Here is a 13,661-nt window from a genome sequence, read left to right on the forward strand (position 1 = left end):
AGCCGGATCGAACCATTGTGGTCTAGATGATGTTTAGAATGTGGGGAAGAGATCGTATCATGCATTCTTTAAATACTATGAATAGAGAATTTATGGGGTGGTATTACTTGGATAAAGACGTAGGAAACATTTTCAAGCCGATGGAAACCTGCATCCGAATGACGTTGGGTGCATTTTCTTTTATCGATTCCACTTTTAGACGCAACCTTGATCAGCAAACTCGCAGGAAACCCGTCTTCGTGAGTTTTAGCCGATTAACTCGTAGTAAACTGTGTATGGTACGTCTTCGTGGCTTAATATTAATTATTACTATCAAGGATGTATGTGTCATTGATCATTTGTAGGCATGGTGTTCATTAATGGGTTTATTAGCCAATGATATATTTGGCCCGCCATGGCCCGACAGGGCCCGACTTTTAGGCCACCCCCTCCCCGAGAGCAATGACGACGGACGCTCTTGGACAGTACTAAGTTTAAGGTCATTATTTAAAGAACGAGTAAACTCAATTTTGGGGTACTCTTCTTACCGCTGCATATGAAAGACTTCTGGTTGGTCATAAACGGAACGCCATTTAAAAAAAAACACACAAAAAACAAAAACAAAAAATTGTGGTTAAAAAATGCCCAGAGCCCTGCAGTGACGTCACAGAAGGAACGATTTTCAGTTAGTTGTATCAGGGATACTCTACAACTAATCTCTAGGCTCCCGGGTTGTATAGAAAATGTGTAGGAAGCTCGTCATTTGGTTAATTTCTCGACGTCACCAAAGACATGCCGAATTGTTGTGTTGCCGTCAGTTGCTCCTCGGGATCGGGTGATGGTGTCACGATGCACAGATTTCCACCGGACCCTGTAGTTTGTGCATAAATTGGTTGTTGATTCTCCCCCTATCACGCTTCAAAGACAGAAAATGGAGTTCAAGTTTCATCGAGTTTATAAAATCAAGACTGAATTCTACACATTGCTGACCAAAAGGATTTTGCATGAATATAACGCTTTCTTCCTCGGAACATAGATTGTGGTCGAAGTGACAATATTATCGTAAGTAATATTATATTGACCCCCGCCTCGCTTCCAAGAGTGAAATTGTTATATTATAAGCAATGTCATGTAAAATCCTAATATCCATCAATAACATACATAATTTACTACCAGTGGAAAGTAATTTTGATTTTGTAAGTCGGTGCAACCAAAAACTCAAACATAATTAAAACACAATTATCACGTATTCATGAAATGAAATATACATTGCTGCTTGTAAAAACACAAACAAACAAAATTGTAAGTGTACAATCGCGATTTAAAAGTGCAATATTTTGAACCTGTTCTTACTTCCCTCGAAACGACGCCTTCGTGAGAACGAACCCAGTCGTATCGGGTGGATGTGCACTGAAGTGTAACGACTGCTTCCGATTGGCTAGTTCATTTGCTGATAGGCTTAGGGCTGATTGTGCGTATAGAAAGATGATCTGTTTGATGAGCATTTCAGAAGTATGGCGAGTCACAAGAAACTAAGATACTTTATGGATAACAACTTCTTACATTGTACTTGATGCGTCGTTCCAGTATGGATTCATATACCGTTTTTTGTAAAACAAAATCATATACACTAAAAGAAGTTGTTATCCATATAGAATGTATATAGAGATGTTTGGTTTTGTAAATACATGTTGTCTGAATTTGCGTTCGATACAATAAAAAATCGTCGATAGAGATGGTGAACTACTGCGTGCCTGGAAACTGCCATTCGTCCATGTACAAAGCAGGACTTGAAACTGACAAGAGTTTGCATCACTTTCCCTCAGATCCAATCATCCGTGAAAAATGGAGGTAGTTTGTTTGCAACCCACAGACATAAAAACATGTCATGTGTACAAGTGTCACACCTGCCTAATTACATCATGTGGCAGAGACAGGGCTCGGGGGCACGAGTCATAAATCAATTTATTTTGTTTGTGGCGTATAGCCTGATAGGTGCTAACTTCAAATTGCATGTGGTCAGTGATTGAATCTGTGTATTGCATATTGTCTTTAGCAGACAGGCAGGCAGACATATAGGTGTCAATAAACCAGACATTGAGCTTTCTCTGTAACAGAGGCAAGTCAACAAGTTTTTTTTTCATATAACGACTAGATCATTTACTTGTTTGTGTACACAACCAAGATTAGATAGACTATTGCTCACGACCTCATACTCCGGGCATGCATACTGTTTCACACGGTACCTAGTGTGGTGATCTATCTCCAGTTGTTGGCAATCTATAGCCCATTTCATATTGTATTGTCCTTTATTGTTAAACTGTTTTAGATCGAATTGCTATTCTTACATTCTTCTCACTCACTCACTCAATTACGTTACGTTACGTTACGTTGTCTACACACGGGCGAATATTGCTATTAATGCCATCAATAATATGTTTCAAGCAAACCATGAATAATAATGGCCCCCAAAACAGGCCCTCGTGGGATCCCTGCTTGAAATGTCCTACGCACAACTATCAATAATACCTTTGCCAAGATAACCAGAGAATGATTCTTCATGCCCTATTTCGCACAACTTCTACTTGGTTGTAACTGTTCATATCCCATAATGTCTGTATCACGAAAAGCAAGCGGATATGATATCTACGCTTCCTATATGATATTGACATATTTTGCCTCGGATTATTGACTCAACCAGCAGATTTTCGCTTCCAGCAGAGTTTAAGTTATGTCATTCCATTTTAGCGCCACGTCATCGTAATGTACATGGAACTATTTTTATCTTTAATACATCATGTTGATCTTTATTTGCGACAAATTCTTAGCTATTTCTACATTTCACGGGGTACAATTGAACGGTTATTAATACCATAATTGTGTATTGGAACTTGTGTAACTCCTGGTCACGGATAACTTCTTTACAACACGTGATAACATTAATAGATGTGAACTGTGAAGTGATACCTATGTGTTGAATAAGCTCGGGCGTGACATTATATAACTGCACAGAGGCTCCGTGATAACAGCGCGGTCCGATGGTATGGGGGTTTATCGCAAAGCGTAAGCAATACACTTCACAACAAAAACTCTGCCATTCCCCCCAAAACCGCCCAAACTCTGAGCGGTCCCCCCGCTCCCCAAAACCGCCCAAACTCTGTGATCCCCCATACCAATCATTGACCACGTTTTTGTTACAAAACATCATCGGAATTTTTTGACGAGTTTTCTTCATAATATGTGTTTGTGTTCATGCCAATCCTTGATCCTTTCAAGTTACACCGAAAATAAGACAGCTGATTCATGTTATTGAAAAGAATGATTGGCGTTGATTTAACACTTCTCTGAAAAAAAGTATGTCACGCTGTCGGTTATTTTGGAAGAGTGCAGGTCATAAACGTGTACCAGGGAGAGAGTGAGTTTAGTTTTACGGTGCACCCTGCAATATTCCAGCTATATGGCAGCGGTCTGTAAATAATCAAATCTGTGCTGAACAATCCAGTGATCATGAGAGTCGATCTGTGCAATGGAGAACCGATGACATGGGTCAGCCAAGTCACGGAGTCTGACCACCCGATTCCATTAGTAGCCTCTCACGACAAGCATAGATGACTTTTATTGCAAGCATGGGTTGCTGAAGACCTATTATACCCCGGAACTTCACGGGTCTTTAAACGTGTACCACTTTGAAGAACTCTGGTCCTTATAAAACACAAATGTTGTTAAGGAACTAACGTGTGTGTTGAAGTACTGTCGGAAATAGAAAATAAACTTTTGTTTCACATTTATATCTACAATTTATGCAATTAATATGAGTAAGCGTGAAACATCTGTTAAACTTACTTCAGCCTAACTACCGTCTCAGTGGTAGGGAGAAAGGAAACGTTACATAAGAACTTTACTGAAGAAAGATAAGTGCACAGATGAGCAATGTGTTATTTTTCTAAGTCCAAATAGACTTTTTGGAACAGTCCATGGCAGTATGCAAATTAGTGTGCGATGATATTGTATTTCAAAGGACAATTTTATAGTGTGCATTTTGCCTTAGCTTCATTATAAATGATAGCTGACGTAAAAAAATATTACCATTAATGCTCAAACTATGAAGGATGAAGCTACGATGGAGTCTTACTATCGAAGGGGTCGTCTCAAAGGCAACACCGGGCTGGGTGTTGCTGGCGGTGGTTGGGGTCGGGCTGGGGATATCAGTTGAACTAAGATATAATCCTATAGAGGAATTTACCAGGGGTAGTAACAGAATGTCAAAACAATTTACAAATAATACCTGTCGATCTTCGGGTGGTCATGCCACCTATATATTTTGAGGCGTTTAATAAGAAAGCCCCACCCACCCCCCACCCCCACCACCCCACCCCCCACCCCCACACACACACACACATTATCGGTTCCGATGATCCAGGTAATTACAGAGGAGGGAGCAGTTGGGACTCAAGGATATGAAAACGAATGATTTTACGCCCACTTCTACGCCACAAGAGTTATTTCCCTTTGGCCACACCGCGTACCACATCCTGTGCGGCTTTACGTCAGTGAGCGTCGTATGTAGGTCTGACAGTGACACGGCTCCAGGTGTGACAACAAACGTGACAGGGCATGATTCAGGTGTCCGGTATTTCAGATAAAGATGGCCACGAAAAATTCCTAAAATGGATGCAGAAGGCAAAGAAACGTTATCGCTTTCCGATGATCCAGGCACATGGAGGGGGAGTATTTGAGAGGAATTGTATTGTATTGAGGGGAGTATTGTAAGGAAACGAAAACCCAGAACTTTACGTCCACTGCATAACCAGAGTTACTTCTATTTGGCCACATACCAACCAAGTCTTCGTGGCAAAGTCTTACGTGATATTATTGTGTGCCTCACTCCTCACATCGACGTTTGTCAGTTTTGTCAGTGGTTCCTCGCTAATCGGACAACTACCCTATTCACATAACCAGTAGAGAAAAATAACACATTCATCAACCCAGATTTAACGGGGATTCTGGTGTTTAAGTCACGCCTTTGAAATGATAAAAAGGTTTTCAGCGGGGATAAAATTCATAAGACAGCACATGGTCTAAATGGGGGAATTCCTCATGCTGCATGACAGGTTATCTGCTGATAATATCTGATTAATATATTTTACGTTTTATTTGACTTAATAGTGTTGATTATAAAACCTGTTTTGGAGTCCATTGAACCTTATCAATATCACGGCAGGGGGACACCAGAAATGAATTTAACACATTACATTCATGTGGGAAATCGAACCCAGGTCTTCAGCGTCACGAACTTTCGCTTTAACCATTAGGCTACTACATTTTGTTACGGTTGAGAATTTGCCGTGAGAAACGACGTGAGAAACCCCCTGTGAACCAGCAACACAGAACAAAGACAAGTCTAAAAACATTGAAATACTGTATTATTAGATCTAAGAGAGAAAGTTATACAAAGTCACAAGTCACTTTCACAATATTGATTTCAAATACAACACAAATGAGACAAAATCTAAGGCAATGGATCACAAAACATAATATAGCAATGTGAGAGAGAAACAGTCACGAGGATGTAACACGGCGAGCGGTCTGACAGCAGTTTCAGGCGTTGATGGATTCGATGGCGAAAATGTAAATTCCAGAGAATATGAATGTGTCTCAGTCTATATACTCAGTCATTTCCCGAAAGTTCGGGCACATACCACCATCGCCAACACTGTAGAAATCTCTAGCAGTCTCCCGGAAGTAATATAGTCTGGTTCATAATTATTGAGAATTTGTCTTCTTACTTTGAGCTATCCTAACACCTCAACTGATTCACTGATACTTAAAACTAAGTAATGGTATAAGGGAGGTAACTCATCTTGGCCTACTGAGTATAGTACAATTAGAGTTACCTCCTCTGAATTTGTAGCAGACGTCATTTTCCTCAGCACTGTCAACAATGTCTGCTGAAGATAAAAGAAGGTTGATTTTTGAGTTGTGTAATCAAGGAATTGATGATGTAAATACATTGGCAGAGAGAACAGGAACTCTTCTTTCTACTGTGTATAGGATTAGGAAGAATTTTAAAGAGGGAAAGGATTTTGGGCACCAGAAAGGAGCAGGGAGCCCCAGAAAATTGGACTTCTCAGATCGCGTCCGGCTGGGAATTTTAGCGTCTAAAAGGCAAAGGGCAAGCATCTCCAACATCAGGTATGAAATGATAGAAAGGGGATCAACAGTTGTATCAAAATCTACAGTTAGAAGAAATTTGAATGATCTTGGATGGGAGAAAAAGACTGGAATTCCTTCTACTCTCATGAAACAAGAACATAAAGACAGGCGTGTTGAGTGGTGTTTGGCACATGAAAACTTTGACTGGGAAAATGTGATTTTTACTGATGAAAGCTCAATATGGGTATATCCCAATAATGTGAAAATATGGACAAAGTGGTTTCAGGAGAAAAATGTGACTGCATTACCATTTCCTGCATATAGTCCTGACTTAAATCCCATTGAGAACATTTGGGGGATGATGAAGGAATGTGTGAATTAAAAGGGGTTGACAAAATTTGAAGACATGAAGAGAGAAGTGGTCCGATACTGGGACAGCATAACTCACGAGACACTAACCTCTCTGATAGGAAGTATGGCTACCCGTCTTAGACTGTGTCGTGAAGCTCAAGGAGACTTGATAAAATATTAAATTGTTACCTACACGACATGAAAAGGTCAGTTCACTTTCACAATACATTCAATTTTATCTGATTTGTTCTCGTTTAATAATATGAAATGCTTTAGCTATTCTCAATAATTTTGAACCATACTGTAAATAGAAAACCAAGGGCAGATAATTTCCGAAGAGCCTGCTACCAAAATCTTAAAAATGCTGACCACCTATTATACGAAATGTGACCCATCATAATTATTATTCAAAACACTAAACGTTGTGACGCAATAATAATTATTACTTAATTGATAACAAAATATACAGAAAATACACACTCGTAACACCTTACATATAAAATCATCATTGGTTAAATTTGCAGTATGCATAAAGAAATTTTGTTTTGATTTTATTTGTGGATTTTTCTCCATAAAGTGTCTTTATAATATTATGACCAGACTGGTTTCTGTCTTGTCCAATGGCAGATGTACCCCAACCAACACCACTCACATGCTCAGGGGCTGCATCTACAAGTTTATGTGTGACTGTGGCAGCGGCTATGTAGGAGAGACATCTCGCCCCAATGACATAAGGCTGAAAGAGCACAGAACTTCAGTAGAGAAATCAGATCTAAATTCAGCCCTCTCTGAACATATTGTGAACAATCCGTCACACTCCATTGACTGGCAAGCAACAACCATCATAGCATCGAGCATCCATGATTGGCGACGACGCAAAATTTCAGAAGCCATCAACATCAAGAGATTAGCCCCACAGATGAACAGAGACCAAGGGGTTTACCAATGCCTGGGAAACCAATTAGACGCAAGGCTTCATCAATCACCTGCTAATCCACTGTTGCAGCATCATCCCACCCTCAGTATCTTATCCTAGGTTTTGTATATTGTTAGACTATGACCCCCGTCCCACTATTGTACACCAATCAAATACATTAGCTTCTATTGCTTACTCCATTTAATCCATTGCAACAACACCATACCAGCTTCTGTATATTTTAATTCTCTTTTCAGCTGCTATGTTTCAATTGCATACACATGCTTAAAATCATCACTCTGGCTTCATGTACATTACTAGTATATATATCCTGTTTAACTGTTAGTTAGCATCCACCTGACGAAGGGGCAAGGAATAGCCCAGAGACGTCGTGAAAACAATAAAGAAGAATTTGACATCCATAACATTAATTTTCTCGTATGTTAGAATACCGACTTCAAAATGCCTCTCCAGAACCTAATCACTATCGTGTTATGTTATTCTCATGGGTAATGTCATTGTTAAATTAGGGGTGGCCTGATTTTTCTCATTCTGCCTACACTTTTACTATGTCTGTAGGCAGAGTGAGAGTAGACTCTCTCTCTTGGAACTTTTAATGCTTTATTAACAGCATTTTCAACTATCCCGCATGGATATGCTTGTAGCTCAAGAAATGTCTTCAATTCTTCCAATCTTACATCACATGTGTCCATAGCCGAAACAATACTACACACTCTTATTGCCATTGCACACTGAGTATTTATTTATGTTTGCCACGTATGTGTACAGCACCGTACATATGTTTTTCCCTATAGTCCTAATAGCTTTGCAGTTTATGTCCATTACAAAAGCAAAAATTTAATAAAGGTGAAACTATGGGAACAATGTTTATCCCAGACTAAATTAATACGTAGCACTAGGGTTAACTCAACGTCGATCGTTCTTTTCAATAACATGAATCAGCTGTCTTGTTTTATGTAATTTGACAGGAACAGGGCTTGGCATTTCTATCACTACCAGTGACGAAACTCAAACACACGGTACAAAGCTCTTTAAATTCCGGTGATGTTTTGTATCAAAAACGTGGTCAATGATTGGTATGGGGGATCACAGAGTTTGGGCGGTTTTTGTTGAGAAGTGTTTTGCTTTGGCTTTGCGATAAAGCCCCCATACCATCGGACCGCGCTGTTTATGCTTCTCCTCTGTGCAGTTATATACCGTCACGCCCGAGCTAATTCTACACATAGGTATCACCACACATTTCACATCTATTAACGTTATCACGTATTGTCAAGATGTTATCCGTGACCAGGAGTTACATAAGTTCATATACACATTTATGGTATTAAAAAGTGTAATAACTGTTTTTAACTTACCCCGTTAATTGTAAAAATAGCTAAGATGTTTCGCAGTTGGACATCAACAGAATGAAAGTGAAAGTAGAAACAACTCTCGGAAACCCATCAGGAAGTTGTCACTGGTGTCGTGAATGTATGTGTGAGCTGTGGATGTGTGGGCATAGGGATGGGTGTGTCTTGTATGTGATATCTTGAAAATTCGAGTGTTTTGGGCAGGTTGATAATGTGTCGGTCTGAAGACTGTATGAAACATTGTAAGACAGGATTGCCAGGTTTTACATGCTGTCCCGATATCATATGTCATTTGAAAAGAATTACATCTGAATGAAAACACACGTGAATGTGACGGTAAATGTTTGATCATTTATTGTGAATTGTCTAAATGACTATTAACAGTTGACTGACAACAAGTGACAAGGTTACTACATGTGGAATATGTGGTGATACATATGTGTAGAATGAGCTTGGGCGTGACTGTATATATAGTCTGGTTCATAATTATTGAGAATTTTTCTTCTTACTTTGAGCTATCCTAACACCTCAACTGATTCACTGATACTTAAAACTAAGTTATGGTATAAGGGAGGTAACTCATCTTGGCCTACTGAGTATAGTACAATTAGAGTTACCTCCCCTGAATTTGTAGCAGACGTCATTTTCCTCAGCACTGTCAACAATGTCTGCTGAAGATAAAAGAAGGTTGATTTTTGAGTTGTGTAATCAAGGAATTGATGATGTAAATACATTGGCAGTGTGAACAGGAACTCCTCTTTCTACTGTGTATAGGATTAGGAAGAATTTTAAAGAGGGAAAGGATTTTGGGCACCAGAAAGGAGCAGGGAGCCCCAGAAAATTGGACTTCTCAGATCGCGTCCGGCTGGGAATTTTAGCGTCTAAAAAGCAAAGGGCAAGCATCTCCAACATCAGGTATGAAATGATAGAAAGGGGATCAACAGTTGTATCAAAATCTACAGTTAGAAGAAATTTGATTGATCTTAGATGGGAGAAAAAGACTGGAATTCCTTCTCCTCTCATGAAACAAGAACATAAAGACAGGCGTGTTGAGTGGTGTTTGGCACATGAAAACTTTGACTGGGAAAATGTGATTTGTACTGATGAAAGCTCAATATGGGTATATCCCAATAATGTGAAAATATGGACAAAGTCTGCGTCAGCACCGTTGTATCGACGACCTACATACAGCCCAAAGTTTCATGCATGGGGAGGGATATCCTTATTAGGAACGACCCCGCTGTGTGTGTTTGAGGGAAATCTGACTAGTCAACGCTACACTAACATATTAGATAATTTTCTCCTTCCAAGTGCACATGTGTTTTATGGAAATGACTGGATTTTGCAGCAAGATAATGATCCTAAACACACCGCAAAACATGCCAAGCAGTGGTTTCAGGAGAAAAATGTGACTGCATTACCATTTCCTGCATATAGTCCTGACTTAAATCCCATTGAGAACATTTGGAGGATGATGAAGGAATGTGTGAATCAAAAGGGGTTGACAAAAATTGAAGACGTGAAGAGAGAAGTGGTCCGATACTGGGACAGCATAACTCTAACCTCTCTGATAGGAAGTATGCCTACCCGTCTTAGACTGTGCCGTGAAGCTCAAGGAGACTTGATAAAATATTAAATTGTTACCTACACAACATGAAAAGGTCAGTTCACTTTTACAATACATTCAATTTTATCTGATTTGTTCTCGTTTAATAATATGAAACGCTTTAGCTATTCTCAATAATTTTGAACCATACTGTAACTGCACGGAGGAAAACAGCGTGGTCCGATGGTACGGGTCTTGCCGTAGAGCGAACCCGACAAGTTTGAAGAGACAAATCATGATTACCCATATCAATCATTGACCACGTTCCGCTTAAACATCGTGTGTATATCTTTTATTTTATCTGTGCAGAACTGCTAAGTATGGTGACTGTAAGTCTTTATGGAACAGTTTAAAACTTTGATGAGGGAATAAAGGTACAGGATGTCCACTGTCACCAGACATTCTACATAGTTATTTCAAAGATCTTCTTAACCCAAGTAGACACCAGGCAGATGAGGACTTTGATCAGCATGTGTTTGATTGCATATCTAAACACACTTGTGATGAGGGTGTGAATTCATCTGGTGTGGATCAACTCTTGTCGGATTTCCCCAGGAGTTTTTAAGATTGGTCAGTCTACTTTACTAGCTTTCCTAAAACCTCTATTTAACGCAATATTTGTAATACATTGAGCTGCTGCTGTAAACCAACTACAGTACAGGAAAACATGTTTACATCATCACCAAATAATGACATCGTATTATCATCAATGTCCTGTGATAGAAAAACACCATGTTTACAAGATTTACAAATTTCTGAACTAAGTTCATTTATAAAGAAGATGAAAAGAATTGGGCTTAAAATACAACATTACAAACATATCAGTTCTGTAATAATTTCCAACTTTCTTTAACTATACCTCTTCTTCTTTAACTATACCTCTATTTAAGCTAGACTGTGTAACTGACACCAAAAACTACAGGTGTATATCTTTTCTGAATGTATCAGGAAAATATTTACATCAATACTGGATAAGCGCCTGCGTGCATGGATAGAACTGAATATTTTCATAGAAGCACAAGCTGGGTGCAGACCCGGGAACGCTACTACAGACAATATATTTACCCTCCAGACTTTATGCTCTAAGTATTTTTCAAAGCCTAAAGGACGATTCTTTTGTGCCTTTATTGACTTAAAAAAGGCTTTCGATTCTGTTGACAGAACCAAACTTATATATTTATTTCATTTACTTAAGTCTGGTTGCCATGGTAAATTATATATTAATCTTCTTCATAGTATGTATTCATCTGTAAAATCTTGTGTGAAAGTTGGAAATTGTTACAGAACTGATATGTTTGTAATGTTGTATTTTAAGCCCAATTCTTTTCATCTTCCTTATAAATCAACTTAGTTCAGAAATTTGTAAATTTTGTAAACATGGTGTTTTTCTATCAAGGGACATTGATGATATTATGATGTTATTATTTGGTGATGATGTCAACATGTTTTCCTGTACTGTAGTTGGTTTACAGCAGCAACTTAATGTGTTACATCAGTTTTGTACAACCTGCGGCTTGAGTGTTAATACTGAGAAAACTAATATTATTGTATTTAGAAATGGAGGTGTACTATAAAAGATAAAGTTTGGTATTATGGTAATACAAAGCTTAAATGTGTTTCATATTATAAATATTTGGGGTAGATATTCTCTTCCAGGCTGAACTGGTCAACAGCCTGTAAAAGTTTGGCGGCTCAAGCATCTAAGGCTACAAACTCTGTTTACCAGCTTTTTGAAAAGAATCCCTTTATTTCTTTTAAAACTGCTTGTACCATATTTGACTGTAAAATTTTACCTATCCTTTTATATGGGTCTGAAATTTGAAGAACAAAATATTTTCACTGTTTAGAAAAGGTACAGGTTTCTTTTTTTCACACATTTCCTAAATCTTGGGAAAATGGCTTCCAATAAGGTTATTTCAGGTGAAACTGGACGTTGTAATATATTTGTATCAAGTAGGATAAGAGTAATAAAATTTTGGCTTAAATTATTGAAAATGGAATCGTTTAGATACCCAAGGCGAGGCTATGTTTTCTTAAAAAATGCAAGATGATAATTGTAAGTTAAATTGGACATCAGAGGTTAGACATCTACTTTTTGCATCTGGTTTCTCTTATGCGTGGATAATGCAGGATGTTGCAAATGAACAGAATTTTATATGTACATGTATGTTTAAACAACGCCTTGAAGATATTTTCAACAAGAATGGTTGATGTCAATTAAGAGTCCCATTTTTTTAGAACATTATTCTTCCCATAAAACTCTGTTAGAGCCTGAATTTTTATATCATCCATTTGCAAGATAAAAGTCTGTTGAGCGCCTTTCGTAAATTAAGAATAGGTTTTCATGATCTTAAAGTTAATCATGTACGTAAATCTAAAAGAGATTTGTTTGACCAAAGTGTATCTATTTGTAAAAATTATAATTTAGGGAACATTGAAAATGAATTTCATATACTGTTTGTGTGTACAATGTACTCCGAATTAAGAATTAAATATCTGCCATTTATCGCACTGCCTGTTACAGATAAACATACATTGTCCAATCTTATAAATTCTAGAAATATTGATGTTATTTAATCGACCGCAATATATTTAAAGCATGTTTTTAATGTAAGAAATGTAATCCATGCCACATGAGCATAAAATGCATCTGTATTTATACATTTGTGTTATTTCACGCGTTTAACTGTTTCCATTAGAGGAACATTGATAAAAATCGTATGATTAAAATGATAACTGACACTCGTTTTGGTAGAGTACATGGAACAGTTTCTACAGTTCCTGAGGTCTGTCATTCCTGCTTCAACGAAACTACTTCCCAAAGTATTGCCGTAACACCCGTCCCATAAACACGGCAACGGGACCGCTTCTGGTGGGGTTTTGCGACGTTTACCTGGTGCCTCACCATTGATAGTGAGACGATGTCAGGTGTGACAGAACAAATCCGTGAGGACATGATCCGGTGTCCGGTGTTTCAGGTAAAGATGGCCAAGTCAGTTTCCAGGTGTTTTCTACTAGGGAAACAGATGAGTTTGACTCATTATCGGTTACGATGATCCAGGTTAGTGGAGGAGGTAATACATCCCACTCAAGGAATGGAAGCTAAGGATTTTACGCCCGCTGCTATGTAACAAGATTTACTTCCCTTTGACCACATACAAACAAAGACATTCCGACAACGCCTTACTTGATATTACTGTGTGCCTAATACCCGGACGACGTTTGATAGTCCTTTTAAAGAGTGGTTGCTCGCCTATCGGTCACTGACAAAATATATAATACAGAT

This window comes from Haliotis asinina, chromosome 3 (assembly GCF_037392515.1).
Source record: "Haliotis asinina isolate JCU_RB_2024 chromosome 3, JCU_Hal_asi_v2, whole genome shotgun sequence".
Taxonomy (NCBI): Eukaryota; Metazoa; Mollusca; class Gastropoda; order Lepetellida; family Haliotidae; genus Haliotis; species Haliotis asinina.